Source organism: Erpetoichthys calabaricus, chromosome 10 (genome assembly GCF_900747795.2).
Source record: "Erpetoichthys calabaricus chromosome 10, fErpCal1.3, whole genome shotgun sequence".
Lineage (NCBI taxonomy): Eukaryota > Metazoa > Chordata > Cladistia > Polypteriformes > Polypteridae > Erpetoichthys > Erpetoichthys calabaricus.
The window spans coordinates 15171753-15193414 of NC_041403.2; the positions used below are offsets into that span (position 1 = coordinate 15171753).

Genomic DNA, 21662 nt, shown 5'->3' on the forward strand with positions numbered 1-21662 from the left:
AGGTAGGTTGGACATGCAGTGGGTGTCAAAAGAAGGGGGTCAATACAATACAATGCAGTACACAGAACAGAACAATTTCTCAATATAGTAAGAAATAAAAACTATAAATTTTAGAAGTACAGAGCAGAATTTAACAATAGATGATATATCCCATAATAAGATTTGGATTTGTGTAGAGTCCTGGAGACCTCATCCTTCAAGCTGCCTCCCCCATTTGGCCATTCCACGGCTGAAACAGTGCTGGGCCAGCCACCCAATCCTCGATCTGGGATGACTTTTCCTTAGGCAGGTAAAACAACTTGGCAGGTGGGCCGTGGCACCAAGTGCCACATTTGAGTACTGAGAAGAAAAACAGAATAAGTGAGGGTTAGTATACAATTATAACTGTCATGTTACTTATGTTTAAGTGCTAATGACTAACAACAGAGATGCAGTCTGTACAATCAGCAGCTCTAGTCAGGGTGTGCTAAACTGAAGTAGTGAGTCTTCAGCTGGGATTTAAAAGCTGAGACCGAAGGGGCATCTCTTATAGTAGCAGGCAGACCATTCCACAGTTTAGGGGCCCTGTAACTAAAAGCTCGACCTCCCACTGTTATTTTATTAATCCTTGGAATCATAAGCAGACCGGCATCTTGAGATTTTAATGTGCGCTCAGGTTTGTAAGTCATGATAAGTTCAGACAAGTAAGCCGGACCTCGACCATTTAATGCTTTATATGTTAAAAGAAGGATTTTGAAATCTGCCCTAAACTTAACCGGGAGCCAGTGTAAGGATTTAAGAACTGGAGTTATGTGTTCGTATTTTCTTGTTCTTGTAATAATTCTCGCAGCCGCATTTTGGATTAACTGGAGGCTGTATAAAGAACAGTTTGAACATCCAGTGAACACCGCATTGCAGTAGTCAATCCTACTAGAGATAAATGCATGAATTAGTTTCTCAAAATCCTGTTTATTTAAAAAGCGCCTTAATTTCCTAACATTTTTAAGATGGAAGAAACATGTTTTGTAATATGCGCTTTAAATGACATGCTAGAGTCAATTATTACTTATACTTATTATTACTTAATCAATTTGAGCTACAATGTTTATATGATAATGTGCTATATAAATAAATTTTGTTGTTGTTATATTTTTGAACTTTTGAAACCAGGGCTCATTTGGCCTGGTGTAGACTTAAGACTGAAGCCAGCTGTTTGAGTAGGCAGTCAGCCTGCCTGGGAGTGAGTCTTAGCCGGGCAGGATAGTGAGGAGTCTGGACAGATTTTTTGGTTCCATTTTGAAGGCCTCACACCTTTTTGCCATTGTTTGTGTGTGTGAACTACAACACCAGGCAAGAAGGACATTGATCAGAGAGGTAACCAAGGACCCAATAATTACTCTAACAGAGCTTGAGAAGTCCTCTGCTGAGATGGGAGAACCAGTCGCAAAAATGACCATCTCAGCAGCACTCAATCAACCACACTGTAAAAATGTCAGTAAATTTAATGGTATAAACTGTAAATGGTGAAAGTAAAAGACCTTTTTTGAAAAAAAGGAAAGTTACCTTATGTTCTACTGAAAATTACCTGTATATCTTAAACAATACATTTCATTATTTTTTACAGCCAAGTTCTGTAAAATTGATATTTTTCTACCTTCAAAATATGCTATATACCGTTTACTGATGCATTACAATTACACTGAAAAAAATCTGTTAATTTTACAGTGTAAAACTGTTAAATAGCGAAGGTAAACAATGGTAAAATATAAAACGGTAAAGCGCTGTTTCAGTAACACCGAAGTTCCGCTATTTGCATAAGGACACGCCCCCTTTTACAATATTGTTCCTAGTGATCTGCATACCTTTGAATAGTAGGGATAAAACGTAAACCAAGTTAGCAGACGTATTTTTTCCCTGCGTGCTGAAGATTTTATGAGGTTATGGAAGCTGATTTATGGTGGGTTGTATTCAATAAGCTGGCACACATTTAGGACACCATACACCACAAAAGCAAACTTTACTTCCCCACCAGACAATGTGCCGTAACTTCCTTAATCATTGAATTGTTTTCAATGTGTATAATTAAATGATACATGTTTGCTATTTGTCACAGGTGTCTGTTCACACTTATAGGTAATCTAACTTAGACACCATTAAAATATCCGACGACGCCACCCAGTTTTATTAAGAGACTGGGAACTCCTGAAATTTACCAATAATAGCACACAGGTTTCTTTAAATTGGGCGGTGAATAAACACACAATGAAAGACACAACAGTAATTTCAGAAAAAGGCAACAGTAAGTTCTATTGTACAAGACAATATAAGGGACATTAAAAAGATAAATGAACATAACAGAACCTAAACATATCAGGAATTAATTTCCTTTTTTTTAAAAGGAAAATACACAGTCCACACTCTAAAAGTCCGTAAAAACAAGAATTGGAGGATACAACCTTTAGTGGTGCAGAGTCCAGTTTGGGCACTGTGTTACCCCAACACTTAATTGTTCATGGATGCACTCTGTTCCCCAGCAGAAGTTGTGTCAAATTGTTGACTCCCTGTCAGCGTCTCTTCGTTGTTCCTTTTTCTTCCACTCTGGGCTCCTTGTGTTGCTGGGACCTAGGCACGCCTCATTTCTCGTCTGTCAGCTTTACTGGGTCCTTTCATGCAGATTCCCTCTCTCGCTGAACCCACAACTGGCGTCTCTTTGTGGAGCTGTCTCTTCCTCCCTGGAAGTGTTGCAGTCCTTGTGCCTCACGTTGTGCCAGCCAGGTACCCTTGTCTGCCTGCGAGCCCCTGTGCCCTGTCCGAGTGTCTTGGCAGCGTTTCCTGTGGACTCTCCCTCCTGCCTTCTGCTGGCCAGCAGTTTATATTTACTTCACCCATCTGTTGTCAGTCCTGGACAAACAGTCTAATCAATGGCACCTCTAAATTGCCTGGGTTTAACAATTAATAAAAACATAAGTTAACAAAATGTATGGTTACCAAACATTAATAAGTTCAGATATGCTGATTAGGAACCAATGATTTCCAAGCCAGGTAAATACAGACATTCTACCAAGGTCAGACTTCAAAGCAGTGATTCCCTTGCAGGATAGCAAATACCATTAATAAGTACAGATAGCCTTTTAACTTCTCAACCCCCCTAGTCCCAACAGTGGGTGACTAATGGAACCACCCAGTGCACAAAAAAATGTAAAAGTGTCCCCCTCTGACATCTTGGTTGTTGTTACTTTACTGATGCAAATTGCGTACTGGTGTTTGACCCTGACAATACTTTCTAATGGTTTATTGATTGGCATATTTATTACACTGCATGCATTTCTGGTTATGGTTCCCTTCATTCCCTTCTGTTGGAATGTGTTGTAAAGAAAAAAACAGTTATTTACTACAAAGTTATACTGCAGAAAAAAATATTGTCACCTTATTTATTACGGTAAAATTCTGGGAACCCAGCTGACAGTTTTTTATCATAAAAATAACATTTTTATAGACCTAAAAATAATGTCACCTTCTTTTTTTATGGTAAAATTCTAGCAACCCAGCTGCCAGTACTTTACTGTAAATTATTTTTTTTTACACTGCGGGCATTTACAATTATGATACGATTATGATAAAAGGCATTTAAACATCTCTGAGAGCTTGAGGAGAAAGATTCTCTGGTTTGATGAGACACATATTGAACTCTTTGGGCAGAATGCAAAGGACTAAGTCTGGTGAAGACTAAGCACTACTCCATCCATCCATTCTCTTCCGCTTATCCGAGGTCGGGTCGCGGGGGCAGCAGCTTGAGCAGAGATGCCCAGACTTCCCTCTCCCCAGCCACTTCTTCTAGATCTTCCGGGAGAATCCCGAGGCGTTCCCAGGCCAGCCGGGAGACATAGTCCCTCCAGCGTGTCCTGGGTCTTCCCCGGGGCCTCCTCCCGGTTGGACGTGCCCGGAACACCTCACCAGGGAGGCGTCCAGGAGGCATCCTGATCAGATGCCCGAGCCACCTCATCTGACTCCTCTCGATGTGGAGGAGCAGCGGCTCTACTCTGAGCCCCTCCCGGATGACTGAGCTTCTCACCCTATCTTTAAGGGAGAGCCCAGACACCCTGTGGAGGAAACTCATTTCAGCTGCTTCTATTCGCGATCTCGTTCTTTCGGTCACTACCCATAGCTCATGACCATAGGTGAGGGTAGGAACATAGATCGACTGGTAAATTGAGAGCTTCGCCTTGCGGCTCAGCTCCTTTTTCACCACGACAGACCGATGCAGAGCCCGCATCTCAGCACTGCTCATCACCTCATAACACCATCCCTACAGCGAAGCATGGTGGTGACAACTTCATACTATGGGACAGGGAAACTGATCAGAATTGAGGGAAGGATGAATGCCACTAAATCCAGAGAGGTCCTCAAAGAAAACCTGCTCCAGAGTGCACAACTCCTCAGACTGGAGTGACAGTTCATATTTCAGCAGGACCCGAAGCATACAGTCATGTCAAAGCTGGAGTGCCTTTGGGACAAGTCTTTGAGTGTCCTTGAGTGGCCCAGCCAAAGCCCTGACTTAAACCCCACAGAACATGTGTGGAGAGACCTGAAGATGGTTGTTTAATGGACCATAAGAGTCTCTGCCAGGAAGAATAATACATTTTTACATTTTCCTCATTTTAAGTTCCCAATAAAAGAAGACTTATTATGACCAAATCTTATTGAAGAATTTCATCTCAAAGGGTTATCAACAGAAGAAATGAGTACACGGGCAATCCTAGCCCCGAGAAATGATGAAGTCAAACGAATTAATGTGAAAATTGTCGATCGGTTACACGGCAAATTTGTTAAATGCATATTAATAGACTATGCTGAAACAGTTGGTGGTGATGGTATGGAAGCTGAAAACACCAACTTACAATATCCTGTAGAATATCTACAAGCGTTAACACCGTCCAAATTACTGTTGAAAGAAGGATGTATCGTAATGTTATTGCGCAATTTATGTCTGAGTAATGGGCTATGCAATAAGACAAGATTAGTTGTATTCAAAATTGGTCGAACAATACTGACATGTAAAATTTTAACAGGCGACAAGAAAGGTAATGTAGTACATCTTCAGGGGATAACATTAGACACCAAGGGAGATCTTGATATGCCATTCATATTAAAACGTTTACAGTTTCCCATTAGAATAGCTTTTACTATGACAATTAACAAATCACAGGGACAGACATTTGAAAAAGTCGGTGTATTTATTAGAGAGAAAGAGGCAATTATACGTTGCATTGTCACAATGTAAGTCCAAACACGGAATCAAAATTCAATGAGATTTTGATGAAAAGTTAATTCCAAATTTTGTTTTTACTGAAGTTTTACAGTAAAAGTGAAAGTTTAAAAAGTAGTTGCGTGTTAATTTCAAAGCCAAACAGAACGTAAACGTATAATGCAACGAATACCTCTAATGCAACAAGAAACACAATTTTCTTTCAATTTATTATGTTTTACTATTTTTTAATTAGGTTAATTACTTGCTGCAATGTAAAATAGTTCTATTATGCATATGTAACAATTCCCATGAAAATAACAATCTGTTTAAATTGTACATCCGCGTCCCCATACGCGAGTGGAAAGCGCTGCAAAGTGGCTAGCGTGTAGTGCCAGCCTGGGGGTTGGCGAGAGAAGCGAGCAGGGGCAGAGCCCCCTAATATATATACAGTGCATCCAGAAAGTATTCGAAGCGCATCACTTTTTCCACATTTTGTTATGTTACAGCCTTATTCCAAAATGGATTAAATTCATTTGTTTCCTCAGAATTCTACACACAACACCCCATAATGACAACGTGAAAAAAGTTTACTTGAGGTTTTTGCAAATTTATTAAAAATAAAAAAATTGAGAAAGCACATGTACATAAGTATTCACAGCCTTTGCCATGAAGCTCAAAATTGAGCTCAGGTGCATCCTGTTTCCCCTGATCATCCTTGAGATGTTTCTGCAGCTTCATTGGAGTCCACCTGTGGTGAATTCAGTTGACTGGACCTGATTTGGAAAGTCACACACCTGTCTATATAAGGTCCCACAGATGACAGTTCATGTCAGAGCACAAACCAAGCATGAAGTCAAAGGAATTGTCTGTAGACCTCTGAGACAAGATTGTCTCGAGGCACAAATCTGGGGAAGGTTACAGAAAAATTTCTGCTACTTTGAAGGTCCCAATGAGCACAGTGGCCTCCATCATCCGTAAGTGGAAGAAGTTCGAAACCACCAGGACTCTTCCTAGAGCTGGCTGGCCATCTAAACTGAGCGATCAGGGGAGAAGGGCCTTAGTCAGGGAGGTGACCAAGAACCCAATGGTCACTCTGTCAGAGCTCCAGAGGTCCTCTGTGGAGAGAGGAGAACCTTAATGAAGGACAACCATCTCTGCAGAAATCCACCAATCAGGCCTGTATGGTAGAGTGGCCAGACGGAAGCCACTCCTTAGTAAAAGGCACATGGCAGCCCGCCTGGAGTTTGCCAAAAGGCACCTGAAGGACTCTCAGACCATGAGAAAGAAAATTCTCTGGTCTGATGAGACAAAGATTGAACTCTTTGGTGTGAATGCCAGGCATCACGTTTGGAGGAAACCAGGCACCGCTCATCACCAGGCCAATACCATCCCTACAGTGAAGCATGGTGGTGGCAGCATCACGCTGTGGGGATGTTTTTCAGCGGCAGGAACTGGGAGACTAGTCAGGATAAAGGGAAAGATGACTGCAGCAATGTACAGAGACATCCTGGATGAAAACCTGCTCCAGAGCGCTCTTGACCTCAGACTGGGGCGACGGTTCATCTTTCAGCAGGACAACCACCCTAAGCACACAGCCAAGATATCAAAGGAGTGGCTTCAGGACAACTCTGTGAATGTCCTTGAGTGGCTCAGCCAGAGCCCAGACTTGAATCCGATTGAACATCTCTGGAGAGATCTTAAAATGGCTGTGCACCGACGCTTCCCATCCAACCTGATGGAGCTTGAGAGGTGCTGCAAAGAGGAATGGGCGAAACTGGCCAAGGATAGGTGTGCCAAGCTTGTGGCATCATATTCAAAAAGACTTGAGGCTGTAATTGCTGCCAAAGGTGCATCAACAAAGTATTGAGCAAAGGCTGTGAATACTTATGGACATGGGATTTCTCAGTTTTTTTATTTTTAATAAATTTGCAAAAACCTCAAGTAAACTTTTTTCACGTTGTCATTATGGGGTGTTGTGTGTAGAATTCTGAGGAAAAAAATGAATTTAATCCATTTTGGAATAAGGCTGTAACATAAGAAAATGTGGAAAAAGTGATGCGCTGTGAATACTTTCCGGATGTACTGTATATATACAGCACCAAAATAAATATTCAAATACAAGTTTAAAGCTGAGGCAAAAAGTTAGGCTTGCTGGCGGGATTTATAAATGACCAAAGCTGGTGCTGACTTAATATAAACGGGTGGACTACTCCAAAGCTTAGTGGCAGCTATTGAAAAAGCACGGTCCCCTCTAAACTTAAGTGTAGATCTTGGCATGACCAATAATTTCTGGTCAAAGGACTTCAGTGATCGTGAAGGAGAGTAAGAGTGCAAGAGATCAGTAAGATAGAAGGGGGCTAAACAATTCAGAGACTTAAAAACAAACAGTAAAATTTGAAACTCAATCCTGTAGCGAACAGGAAGCCAGTGAGGAGAAGCTATGACTGGTGTGATGTGATTTTGTTTTCGTATGCCTGTTATTAAGCCTGGCAGCAGCATTCTAGACTAGCTGAAGACGAATGACTGATTAACTCCTATATATAATGAATTGCAGTAGTCAAGACGATAAGATAAAAACGCGTGAATTAGTGTTTCAGCATCATGTACAACAGCAGTTCTCAAACTGTGGGACACGCCCCTGATGTAATTAAAAAAGGGGGCACGAATGTTGCCATATGTGGCGTAATTTCGCTATTCGTAGGGAAATTTTAAACTTGTAGCAGTGTATCGGCAGCAAAAAAATATACAAATAAATCTTATTAGGGTTTCAAAAAAACGTTAGGGGGGCGCGATTAACACTGTTATGAAAACTTGGGTCGCAAATACTTAAAGGTTGAGAAACACTGACGTACAGAAAGAAAGGGCTTGACCTAATACCCTGACCTGATAGAAACAGGCTATATCCATCCATGCATTTTCCAACCCGCTGAATCTGAACACAGGGTCACGGGGGTCTGCTGGAGCCAATCCCAGCCAACACAGGGCACAAGGCAGGAACCAATCTCGGGCAGGGTGCCAACCCATCGCAGATAGGCTATATCAATTGAGTTAATTTGTTTATCAAATTTGAGGGTATTATAAAAAGAAATCCCACTCAGAATTTTTGCGAAGGGTTTACAATAGGTTGCAGGCCCGAGGAGAGGGGGGTGCAACTGGTACATCGCTGCGGGGCCTATGAAGCTCAAGGGGGCCCATGAAGCCCAACGCGTCCCATAGTTTTTATTATAATTTGAACATTTATTTATTTAATTCATTTAATTTTTATTGTATTTTTTAAAATTTTGTAAGTCTGTTTAGTTTTGTTTCAAAATTAAAAAGGCATGCGGGTTACAAGGTACTTAGCAGCGGTCAACAGTTTACAACATAAGAGACATTCATGAAGGCCGCCCTGGGAGAGAAGTCACGTGGTCTACAAGGGTATTCCCCGCTCGGTGGGAAGTGATGAAGAGGAGGGGGTCCACACACCTTCTTTGCACCGGGGCCCAGATTTTCTCTCGGCGGCCCTGGAAGGTTGTTAAAGGGCCAAAATAAATTACAGGAGCACAAGTAAGATCTGAAGGTCCAAAACACACAATTGGTTATTTTTGTGGTTGTCATCTTCTTTTTCTTTCAGCTACTCCCGTTAGGGGTTGCCACAGCGGATCATCTTCTTCCATCTCTTCCTGTCCTCTGCATCTTGTTCTGTCACACCCATCACCTGCATGTCCTCTCTCACCACATACATAAACCTTCTCTTAGGCCTTCCTCTTTTTCTCTTGCCTGGCAGCTCTATCCTTAGCATCCCTCTCCCAATACACCCAGCATTTCTCCTCTGCACATGTCCAAACCAACACAATCTCACCTCTCTGACTTTGTCTCCCAACCGTTCAACTTGAGCTGACCCTCTAATTCCTCATTTCTAATCCTGTCCATCATCGTCACCCCCAATGCAAATCTTAGCATCTTTAACTCCAGTTCTGTCTCCTGCTTTCTGGTCAGTGGCACCGTTTCCAAACCCATATAACATAGCTGGTCTCCCTACCGTCCTGTAGACCTTCCCTTTCATGCTTGCTGATACCCACCTGTCACAAATTACTCCTGACACTCTTCTCCACCCATTCCACCCTGCCTGCACTCTCTTTTTCACCTCTCTTCCACAATCCCCATTACTCTGTACTGTTGATCCCAAGTATTTAAACTCATCCACCTTCACCAACTCTACTCCCTACGTCCTCAACCATTCCACTGACCTCCCTCTCATTTACACACATGTATTCTGTCTTGTTCCTACTGACCTTCATTCCTCTCCTCTCTAGAGCATATCTCCACCTCTCCAGGGTCTCCTCAACCTGCTCCCTACTATCGCTACATATCACAATGTCATCAGCAAACATCATAGTCCACAGGGACTCCTGTCTAATCTCGTCTGTCAACCTGTCCATCACCATTGCAAATAAGACAGGGCTCAGAGCCAATCCCTGATGTAATCCCATCTCTGTCACTCCTACTGCAGACCTCACCACTGTCACACTTCCCTCGTACATATTCTGTACAACTCTTACATACTTCTCTGCCACTCCCGACTTCCTCATACAGTACCACAGCTCCTCTCGAGGCACCCGGTCATATGTTTTCTCCAGGTCCACAAAGACGCAATGCAACTCCTTCTGGCCTTCTCTAAACTTCTCCATCAACATCCTCAGAGCAAACATTGCATCTGTGGTGCTCTTTCTTGGCATGAAACCATACTGCTGCTCACTAATCATCACCTCACTTCTTAACTGAGCTTCCACTACTCTTTTCCATAACTTCATGCTGTGGCTCATCAATTTTATTCCCCTGTAGTTACTACAGTCCTGCACATCCCCCTTATTCTTAAATATCGGCACCAGTACACTTCTACTCCACTCCTCAGGCATCCTCTGACTTCCCAAGATTCCATTAAACAATCTGGTTAAAAACTCTACTGCCATCTCTCCTAAACACCTCCATGCTTCCACAGGTATGTCATCTGGACCAATGGCCTTTCCATTTTTCAACCTCTTCATAGCTGTCCTTACTTCCTCCTTGCTAATCCGTTGTCATAATAAATTATATTTAAAAATCTTAATCTGTTTAGGTACCATGGAGAGCATTCTGACCAGCTGCATCACCATCTGTTTTTGGGTTTGCAGTGTCGCTGACCGCAAGGTCCCACAACGGATAGTGCATACTGAACAACAGATCATAAGGACCTCTTTTCTCTCTTTTAAAGATGCCTTTATCAAGTGTTGCAACCGTAAAGTCTGCGGAGGTCCGCTCCCACCACTTCCACGGCCTCTTTGTCCCATTTCCAACTAGCAGAAGGTTCTGCTAGTTCTGCCAGGTTCTGCAACAGCCACTTCACCTTTGCTGTTCGGACTCTGAACTCTGTGCTGACCCTCTGCCCTTCGATGTTCTCCTAGGAGCGTATTTATAAGCAGTACATTTGTCACTACTGTTGTTTTTTGTATTCGTTGTTATTATTTATTATCATCTAATATACTTGATTTGCATTTGTCTTGTGTTTATATGTTGCACCACAGTCCTGGGTAACGTTATTGTAAGCTGCAATGCTGTATATGGATGGTGTGACAATAAAGCCACTTCACTTAAGAAAATACATAGTACCGGAAATTGTGATACATAAAGTCTTATTATTGGTATCGATTTTTAAAACAGCGGTATCATCAATCACAATAAAAAAAATTAATTTTACAGACTTCTGCGCCTCCCCCGATTCACTAACCAAGCCCTCACAGAGAAGACAAGCTCCCTACCATCTGCTCGCCGATTGTTTGCCCTGCTTCGCAGCTCCTCCTCTCCAGTTTGCGAGCCTGACCAATTACAGAGTGAATCTTCTTATATTCACGCCCATCACATCTTCTCGGTGGAGCCCGGCCAATTAAAGGCTACGCCTTCTTTTAGTCACGCCCCTTTCATGGGCTCGCACTGCATCCTCGCGCTGTGTCCCAGTGTGTCCCCTGTTGTGGAAAGTGCTTGGTGCTTACGTCCGCCTTCTTCGCAATGTAAACACGCGCTGTTCCGTGGTTGGTGAGTAATGTTTTTACGTTTTGACAGTCGGCTGCCGAGATTTATGTGCAAAGTAGGAGAGAAAAAAAACCCCGAAAATAATCCAAAGTCACCGAACGTTACGATGACTTTATGGTTCTCGGATTGAGCGGGTGGCCTGTCGCGCTGTCCTCGAGATTCACTTTGACTGCAGGCGGATAACGTTTGGTTTTGCTTCGCCTCTCGTGCATTGTGGAAACCGTCTTTGTTTTATTTCGACCTTTTAAATAAGGTAATTCTGTAAGCCTTTAAAAGGACAATAACAAGACCGTTTCAGAATTTTCCGATTTGTGGAAAATTTGTGTTTTTATCGAAACATGTATTTCATTGCTAATGAGTAACTGATAACGTTTCTTCAAAAACCAAATGTTTATTTTCGTTAATTGGCAGTTTTCGTTAAGAGCGTGAATAGAATGGTAAATCCGGCATTTTGAATAGTTACTCTCTGAATTAGTCACACGGGGAGTTGTTACTTTTTCCATAGTCCCAACTTAAGGCCAAATTGTTCTTAATATATGTGAAAGGCTTCTTCCTAATAATATTAATGATGTATTTTTGAAACTATGTTCCCAAGTAACGGTTAAACAGACACACAAACTTGCCATCTGTTTAGACTTTTTTCATGTACGAGGTTATTATAAACAGTGCACTCTGTAAGAATTTATCAGCAAAGTTTAAGAAGTTCGGATTTGCAATAAGAAGATGAATGTGAGGCAAAAGTATTGAATGTAATGTTCTTGGCTATTTGTTTTCTTTATACACATTAACATTTCCGTCCAGCAACCCATAAGCTTTCAGGTAACCATGTATTTTAGTAAAAGCTGTGAATGTAATACAAAATTTAGCATGTGATAGAATATTCATCTATTTAAAACCAGCAATAAAGTGGTGCCTACCCCAAAAACACTGGCCGCAAGGTTGAAACCCATCCTGGATAGGGTGCCAGGCCAACACAGAGTACAACTCTCGAATATATACCATGTGTCAATGTAGGGTGTGCCAGTTAAAACCTGCACTTCTTCATGGTGTTGGAGAAAAATGGAGAACCTGAAAGAAAGCATTGTGCATGGATGGGGAGAACCCAGTCTTTTGGAACCGTGAGGCAGTAACAGTAACAACTGTGCCATCTTCTTTTGATGCAGATCCTTTGCATACAGTATCAACATAAAGGCTTGTCACCAACCGACATTACAAAACTTTTTAAAAGTTTGTTCTTTTGAAATACTTTGCAAAGACTTGCATACGGTGGCACAGTGGGTAGCGCTGCTGCCTCGCAGTTGGGAGACCTGGGGACCTGGGTTCGCTTCCCGGGTCCTCCCTGAGTGGATTTTGCATGTTCTCCCTGTGTCTGTGTGGGTTTCCTCCAAAGACATGCTGGTTAGGTGGATTGGCGATTCTAAATTGGCCCTAGTGTGTGCTTGGTGTGTGGGTGGGTGTGTTTGTGTGTGTCCTGCGGTGGGTTGGCACCCTGCCCGGGATTGCTTCCTACCTTGTGCCCTGTGTTGGCTGGGATTGGCTCCAGCAGACCCCCGTGACCCTGTGTTCGGATTCAGCGGGTTGGAAAATGGATGGATGGATGGATGGACTTGCATCCCATGTGTTCCTTGTGTGAAGTTTGCTTGCTCTGCCTGTGTCTCGTCAGTTTCCTTCCAAAGATGTGCAGGTGAGGCAGATTGGCAATGCTAAATTGACCCAAGTGAGTTTAATGGGCATGGAAATGTTTGCCCTGCAATGGACCAACATCCTGTCCAGGTATTGTTTCTGCTGTGTACCCAGTGATTGCTGGGTTGTGCCACTGATTAGTTGTTTTACATTTAGGAGCTGGGGATGATGTCACACCAAAGTTGACAGCATTCCAGAAAACATTCGGAAAACTAATATGGACATCTCCAGGGAAACTTTGGTTGGGCTTTCTTTATCGGAATACATATCAGTTGATAACACTTTATTTATTGTATAGGCCAAAAAATCACACAATGAAGTGATAAAATACTTCCAAAAAACCCTTGTAGTTTAAAAAGTATTTGTGTGGTAATTTCAAAGCCAAACAGAATGAAAACGTATAACGCAATGAATACCACTAACGCAACATGAAACACAATTTTCTTTCAATTTATTACGTTTTACTATTTTTTTACTATGGTTAATTACTCGCTGTAATGTAAAATTGGCAACAGCAGACCCCTGTGACCCTGTGTTCGGATTCAGCGGGTTGGAAAATGGATGGATGGATGGATGTAAAATAGTTAGGTCTGTTATGCATATGTAACAACTAGACAAAGAGCCTGTTTCGACAATGTAAGATGAAACGGGCACGAGTGGAATAGTAATAAGTATAAGCACCACAAACCTGATATAGGTGTATTGAATGAATGCGTAATTAGACCTTGAGCTGTAGTCGAAATTGCCTTTCAGGCCTCTAGAGCTTTAATCGAAGTCGCCTTTCTCTTTGAATTTTTGTGGCCGTAAATTCGCCGCCTCACGCGATGTTGGGGTTGGATGTCGGTCGAAGTCGCCTTTCTCTTTGAATTTTTGCTGCCGTAAATCCGCCACCTGCTGCGATGTTGGTCTCGTAAGGTTTTTCGGGCAGCTGCGCAGAAGGCGACTGTGCATTAAGCTTCGGATGGACGTGAGTGGGTGAGGAGACTGGCGAATTATGTATTAAGATATGGACGTCTCCAGGGAAAGTTTTGTTGAGCTTTCTTTATCGGAATAAATATCAGTTGATAACACTTCATTGTGTGATTTTTGCCCTATACAATAAATAAAGTGATAAAAAAAACTCCCAAAAAACCCTTGTAGGAAAAAAAAAATGGAAGAAATCTTGAGAAAGGCAATTTAGAGTAATAATCGATTCAGTGGTATTTTACACTGAAGTGTATGTACATCTGAGACACAAGCAGACAGAAGTGGTGATAAACAGTATAACACTACAACTTTCACTTAAGTTAGTGGTGTATTTTGCCATTTTGGATTAACGTCCGTCAAACTTGGACTCGACATACCAGGACCTAGTTTCCTATTAGGAAATTCAGATTAAAAATTCTGACTGGGAACTTAGAAGTTCCGATTTCCCAGTTCAAATGGAACACAGTATTAGGTATTGTGGTCTGTATCGTACATGGCTGTTGGTTTGACATTCATGTTAATTGCCTGTTGGTGGAAACAGCTAAAATGAGCATTGTTGGCATTGAAAGGTGTCATTAGTATAGTGATTTTTAAAGCTGGTATACAAAAAAAATAAAAATTTCAGAAATTCTGCAGTTCTAATCTGAGTATTCTGCTGGTACATACAGGGAGGGCATTGTGGCAGGGTTAAAAAGTCAAATTTGTAACAGATTACTCATTTTGGGCGTCCCTGAACATGATGTTACTATTGTGACACTGATGTCTGTGTGTATTGTGGACACAACTCAAAAATAACTCCTTCACACCAAGTAGCATAGTTGATAGCACTGTAAAGTCTTTTGATTTTGAGCAATGTCAGATAACTAGAGTTATCCTTATAAAGATTGAGTTTGTTTTGAGGGGAAGTATTGGAATCTTCCATAAAATTCCATTTCGAGATCTTGGTGAATCTCAACCTTTTAGACCTTCGAGTCTGAAAATGCCATTTTTGAAATTATGTATATGTGTCTGTCTGCAGAGTCCGATTTATTCAACTTTACTTTTATAATAATTGTTCAATATATTACTAATTTGATTTGATCTGTTGATGATGTTTCTTTAATGTACTTAATATAAAAATATAATCATTGTCTTGCGGTTTACTCCTCAAACATCCTGAAACTGAGGGTTCTCATGGAGCGCAGACACGAATATCGGCAGAGTTTCTTTGCAGCCTTTGTCGATTTTCGCAAAGCCTCCGGCTCAGTTGATCGAGCTGCCCTGTGGGACATCTTGAGGGTTTGCAGAATCCCCTCGAGATTGCTGGATATCATGGACGTCCTGTCCACTGGTACTGTGAGTGCTGTGCAGAGTGGAGGCAGGAACCCTGTGTTTTTCCCAGTTGATTCTGGGGTTCGTCAGTGGTGTGTTTTTGCTCCTACTCTGTTCAATGCTTGTATGGACTGGGTGTTGGGCAGGGTCGTGGGAGCCAGTGGCTGTGGGGCTTTAATGACCTCTTGGGCACAGCCATCAGCAGTATGTCTGTCTGTGGAGAGAGTGTCGACCTCGTCGAGGGGTTTGCTTACCTTGGCAGTGACATTCGTGTCTCTGGTGACTCTTCCTATGAAGTCAGTAGACGGATTGGGAGAGCATGGGGGGGGGTCATGATGTCACTGGAAAGGGATGTGTGGCGCTCCCGATATCTATGCAAAAGGACGAAGGTCCAAGTCTTTAGAGTCCTGGGGCCTCATGTATAAACGGTGCGTACGCACAGAAATGTTGCGTACGAACCTTTCCACGCTCAAATCGCGATGTATAAAACCTAAACTTGGCGTAAAGCCACGCACATTTCCACGGTAACTCATTCCTTGGCGTACGCAATTTATCCGCCCGGTTTTGCAGACTGGCGGCACCCAGTGTCAAAGCAGTGCTATTGTTCCTGTGTGATCACCCTTTATTTCTTAAATCCACATTCCTGGCGCGGCTTTATAAATACACTGAAATTAACTGCATATTGTTTATTAGTGTAATGCATCTGATTGTAATTAACCTGTAGCAATATAATGGTCCAGGGAATAGCCATAGTATTCCAAATACTATAACTGCTTTAGCGTTGTAACTCTCACTGCATCTTCTTTCAGCTGATCCCGTTAAGGGTTGCCACAGCAGATCATCTTTTTCCACATTACTCTCACTGCACCACTCGGAGTATTTATATCACTGTATCTGAGTGGGAAATCACAGCAGCAGATGATCGGAAAGAGAATTATCGGTATACAGTTTCAAGTACACACTACCTCAACCACGGCAAAAAGCGTCAAACCCTTTCCTGTACGGACCTCGCGTTTCAGAAACGGTTTCATCCCAAGAACTATAAACGCACTCAATCACCTCACTGTAAACTTGCACTACAGTTATAATATTGCACAACCTGCGCTACTTTATAAAGCGCGTATGATGACAATATCATTTTTAAGATGAAATGCAGCAAAATATGTTGCTTATAGTATACAGATAAAACTTCATTTAAATAATCTGTATTGCTAATAATTAAACATGTGAGGACACGGTGCCGCAGCGCTAGCTAGTTCACGGATAGCTCCTGCCTTGCGCTGTATTCTTGCTGGTGCTGACGCGACACTGGAAGGATAGACGAATAGAATAATTAAACATGTACTACGAAGATATTTCAATGTTCCTTAAAAGTTTTGAAGAATCGGCGTTCTAAGCTTACAAATGGCTTCACGTCTATTACAGAGCTGATTGTGTGGCGATTGGAGAAAGAAAAGTATGGACAGGAATTGGAGGTTAGTACGTTTGAAAGAGACAGTACTTCTGTAATAAATTATTTCATCGAAGGTCACACATGGTGCAACAAGCCTCTTGCGTGAGATATGAACAATCACTGCGCCACCGTGTTCCCATGTTTAATAACATGCTTTCATTCCTATCATCATGAAAATGATATCACGTATACATCTCAGTATTTTAATTATTCAGAGAGCTGTAATATCTCGAATGTAATGCATTCTGTGTCCTGTCGGAGAAAGAGAAAGAACGGAAGCACGTAGTGATTCACACACATAGAGCACATAGAAGATCAAACACAGAAAAAAGCATTTAACATGCTACTTGAGAAACTACGGTAGTAAAATAAACGATTTTAAGAAATTTCGAGATTAAAGTTGACATTTCGTGCTTTTTTCCCACTGTGTGCCTATGTTTTTTGTCTGTACCCTAATAAGCTTTCATATGACACTCAGATGGTCCGCTGCGAGTCGCCTTTTCACGGCGACTTTGATATGTGATTTCTTTTTAATTTCGGGCACTGTGCGACTTTGTGAATTTGATCTTTCGAGTTTTTCCGACACTCTGTCACTCGATCAACTTTCTTTTGTTGATTATACCACTGTTTAAACCAACAAATAGTACTTTTTTCCTTTGCCTCCACTTGGTATTCGCTGAAATTCTTATATTTTCCCTTGTGCTTTTCACATTGTCTTTTCTCAGAAGGATATTTATATTGATTGCATATTCAAAGAGGCGTAATTCTGGGAGGTGTTGGGGCGGGACAGAAGGCGCGTGCACGTGCGTTACTTTTCACGCAAATCGGGATTTATGTAGTGGAAGAACGTGAAAGTATGCGTGCGCACAGATTCCTGCATCTGGATTTTTCTGTGCGTACGCACAATCCCGCTTTTGTGCTTACGCCATGTTATAGTGTGAGTTCTACGCACGGCGTTATACATGAGGCCCCTGGTGCTTCCTGTCTTGCTCTATGGTTGCGAGACATGGACGCTATCCAGTGACCTGAGATGAAGACTGGACTCCTTTGGTACTGTGCCTCTCCGGAAAATCCTTGGGTACTGTTGGTTTGACTTTGTGTTGAATGAGCGGTTGCTCATGGAGTCCTGAATGAGGCACATTACTTGCATTGTTAGGGAGCGTCAGTTACGGCACTATAGCCATGTGGCACGTTTCCTCAAGGGTGATCCAGCTCGTAAGATTCTCATTGTTGGGGACCCGAGTAGCTGGACCAGGCCAAGGAGTCGCCTACGTAACACCTGGCTGTGGCAGATAGAGGGTCATTTCTGGAGGGTGGGACTGGACCACGTGTCTGCCTGGGGGGTTGCCAACTGGGATCCCGAGTTATTTCGTCGTGTTGTAGGTGCGCACTGTACCAGTGCATGTTCCCCAACTTGACTTGACTTGATGGTTCTTTAATGTACTTAATATAAAAATATAATCATTGTCTTGTGGTTTACTCCTCAAATATTCATCTCCATATTTGAGTATATGAGAAACTCTAGGAGAGACCACTCCCTTTTTTTCTTTTTTTTTTCCAATAATACACAGTATAAGGCTTTACCATTTATTCCAAAAAAATAAAATAATTTTGGCTGACAATATTGTGTGCTAAAATCTTTCTGTAGGGAATAATACCGTGTGCTACACAATTTTTTTAAAAAAATTTTCTTTATCAGCAGCTAATATAAAAGCAGCCAACAACTAAACAAGTACTGTAACTGTGTTCTTGTGCAAAGTCATAAAAAGGTAATGGTTTAATTTCTTATTTTTTGCTCTTTCGACAAGTTCTTGTGTTATAACTAAATTGGGATATCATTACAAAATAATAATCCTTTTTTATCCCAGGTACTTTAAAACACACTTCCTTTTAAAATATTTACTTTGGGTCAGTTGCCTTTGTCGCAATCAAATTGATTGAAGAACATAAGAATTTGTCATTTCTGATATTAAGTCTAGATGTTAAGGTTCCCAAGGTACTACTTTCAACTCCAGTATTTTATAACTTGTTCCATATATCTACTGTGTGTAGCAATACTTTATAACATTTCTGTGAAATTTACATGTAAGCAACATTTTTTTAAAGGAGCATTTATCTTACTAATGCCCTTCATAATTCTGTCTCATTCTCTGTCCAGTTAAAAAATCATTTTCCAGTCTTCCTAATCTTATATCCTGGTCTAGTCTCACAGTAACACAGATGAACTACATAAGAAAGGGCAAAGTAGACTCATTTTCTTAGGAGACTGCACACCTTTAACATGTATAGTGACATCCTTTACTTATTGCATAATTGTGTGGTGGCCAATGGTGTGATGGGCCAGTAACTTCATTTCAAGGGATGGCCCTCTGATCCAACAAAATAATTAAGAAGGCAGGCTTGCACTCGAAACCCACTGGAAGTAGTAATGGAGGAGAGAATAAAGACAAAACTGATGGCCACTGTGAACAATGCTGCATATTCTTTCTCGGGCACACCAGCATTGAGGACTTTTAGACAACAAAAAATTCGACAGAAGTGTGTCTAGAAGTGCTACTGGGACTCCTTTATACCTACAGTAATATGCCTTTATAATGCCTTACTGGAACTGCTCTCTTATTAGACAGGTAATGCTCTACATATGAAACCAGCAATAAACAGGGTCCTTGAGAAATCTGATGGTCAAGTATAACAGAACAAGTGCGCTTTTATTCAAGAATATAACCGTAGAAAAAGAAATTGGGTTAGGGTACGACTTTGACAGTACCGATTGGGTGGTGCAGCGGTAAGAACTGCTGATTCATAATCAAGAGGTTCCTGGGGGGAGCGAGAACTTGACTGAGAGAATATAACTGAATAAAAAAAAAAAACACTAACTTTTACAGGTACCATAAATTTACACCAGCTGTGTATGTTTTTATTCTATAATAGTAACAAAAAGAGCAACTCACTACTCAAAACAGACCAGCTCGGAATCGAACTGGGAACCTCTTGATTATGAGTCAACAGTTCTTGCCTCTGCACCACCCAAACGGTCATGTCAGCATTGTACCCCAACCCAATTTCTTTTTCTACAGTTATATTCTTGTATAACAGTGCACTTGTTTTGTTTTATTTGTTCCTTTTGTGAAAGTGTTTGTTTGATATTTGGACTGCAGTCATCACACAACATACACTTCATGTCTACGTTTTGTCAATTATTACTAAATTATGAAAAATGTTTCTTTTTAATTTATGTGTTCAACAATTCCTGCCACACATTTCATCCCACATTTATACAAATCGTTGTAGACTCGGAATACACATGAAATGTATATATTCCAAATGATGATATATTATTTACTCTCTGCAATTCCAGGTACCTCACACCCAGATAAACAGACTTGAGCTCTGAGAATCTTTTCTGTGACTTCAGCTATGTTTGGGGAGGGGATGGGATAGCAGGCTACTTGCCGCTTGCACTGATCAACACATTTACAAAACAAAAGACGCTGATGGAGAGGTGGGCCGGGATTACAAGTTTTTTCATAGGCTTCAGGGACTCTAGTGCTCAGACGAGGTTCTTTCAAAATTGCAGAATCTCAATAATGGTTTGTTTTTAATTCCTCTCTAAAGCAATGCAGATACTGTTTTATGATTTTTGTGCAATCACAAGATGCAGATTAACATCCGATAACATTCTTGTCTTAAATAAAGGATGTATTTGGTAAATTTTAGCCTCTTTTTATGTTTTACCCTGGTTATATTAAGCACTATTTTAAGGTGGAAGAACAAAGTATTTTTAAAATATGTTAAAAAATGCTTAACTTCAGTTTAGAACACAAATTCACTGTATGTGAGAAATTAATATATAGCATAATTGTGAAGAAATTAGCCTGACTTGAAAAATACCAAACTTATCCTTTTAGTGGGCTTAGCTGAAATCTACTGTATGTCTTGTAAATGGCACTGGGAGCTCCACACTTACGGTAAAAGTGTGTGTTGCCCGAGATAACTAAAGTAAATACTGAATAAAGACACTGAACATGCTCTTAAACTTCAAATTTTTAAAGTCAATAAAACAAATCTTATGCATCTCTGTAGTTTTCAATTGTGGTTAATGCGCTGTTGTTTAAGGAAAAAAACTAAACTGTGAGTTTCAGTTAATGCAAAAGTTGTAGTAATGGAACTAGTGGGTACTGGGCACAGTGCTCAGTTTGTGATCTTCAGTGTTATGAAGAATACTGTAAATAATTCAGTTGTGGTTTAAGATACCTATGAACTGATAGTTTTTAAAATAGAGTGATGAGGAGCAGGGGGTATCCTATCTGCTGAATGTGTGTGAACAGTGGCTAATTGGGAGTCCTGCCATGGCCTTTACTGGAGTCAAAGTGTGTAATTCACATTAAATATGGGCCTGTTGGCCAAGAAGGTTGTGTCACATGTTTGTTATATTTGCAAATACTGTTTTGTGATTTATCCATCCATTACCAACACCATTTAGTCCCATCTGAACATTTGTACATAATAATGCAAGGAACTTCTTTTTCATTTTTTATCTGTAACTAGGGGGCTCTGCCCTCTGTTTGCTTCGCTCGCCAACCCCTGGGCGGGCGCTACACGCTAGCCACTTCTCAGCTCTGCTGCTCGCGTATGGGGATGCGGATGTACAATTTAAACAGATTGTTATTTTCATGGGAATTGTTACAAATGCATAATAGAACTAACTGTTTTACATTACAGCGAGTAATTAACCAGAGTAAAAAATTGTAAAACTTAATAATTTGAAAGAAAATTGTGTTTCGTGTTGTGTTGGAGGTATTCATTGCGTTATACATTTTCGTTCTGTTTGGCTTTGAAATGAACACACAAATACTTTTTAAACTTTACACTTTTACTGTAAAACTTAAGTAAAAACAATATTTGGAATTAACTTTTCGTCAATATTACATTGAATTTTGATCCCGTGTTTGGTGTTACATTGTGACAATTCAA

The 21662-nt window shown here is 41.1% G+C and overlaps 1 protein-coding gene across 3 annotated transcripts in view; it reads left to right on the forward strand.

Annotated features, from left to right (window-relative positions):
- Window positions 1-11155: 11155 nt before the first annotated feature.
- Window positions 11156-21662, forward strand: part of atg4c (autophagy related 4C, cysteine peptidase) — a 117458-nt gene continuing 106951 nt past the window's right edge. Inside the window, exon 1 of one of the 3 annotated variants that reach the window (XM_028810936.2) lies at window positions 11156-11278. The gene's annotated coding sequence lies outside the window, so the exon portion shown is untranslated. The remainder of the gene's footprint in view (window positions 11279-21662) is intronic. The other 2 variants (XM_028810935.2, XM_051932738.1) reach the window with 2 other exon arrangements.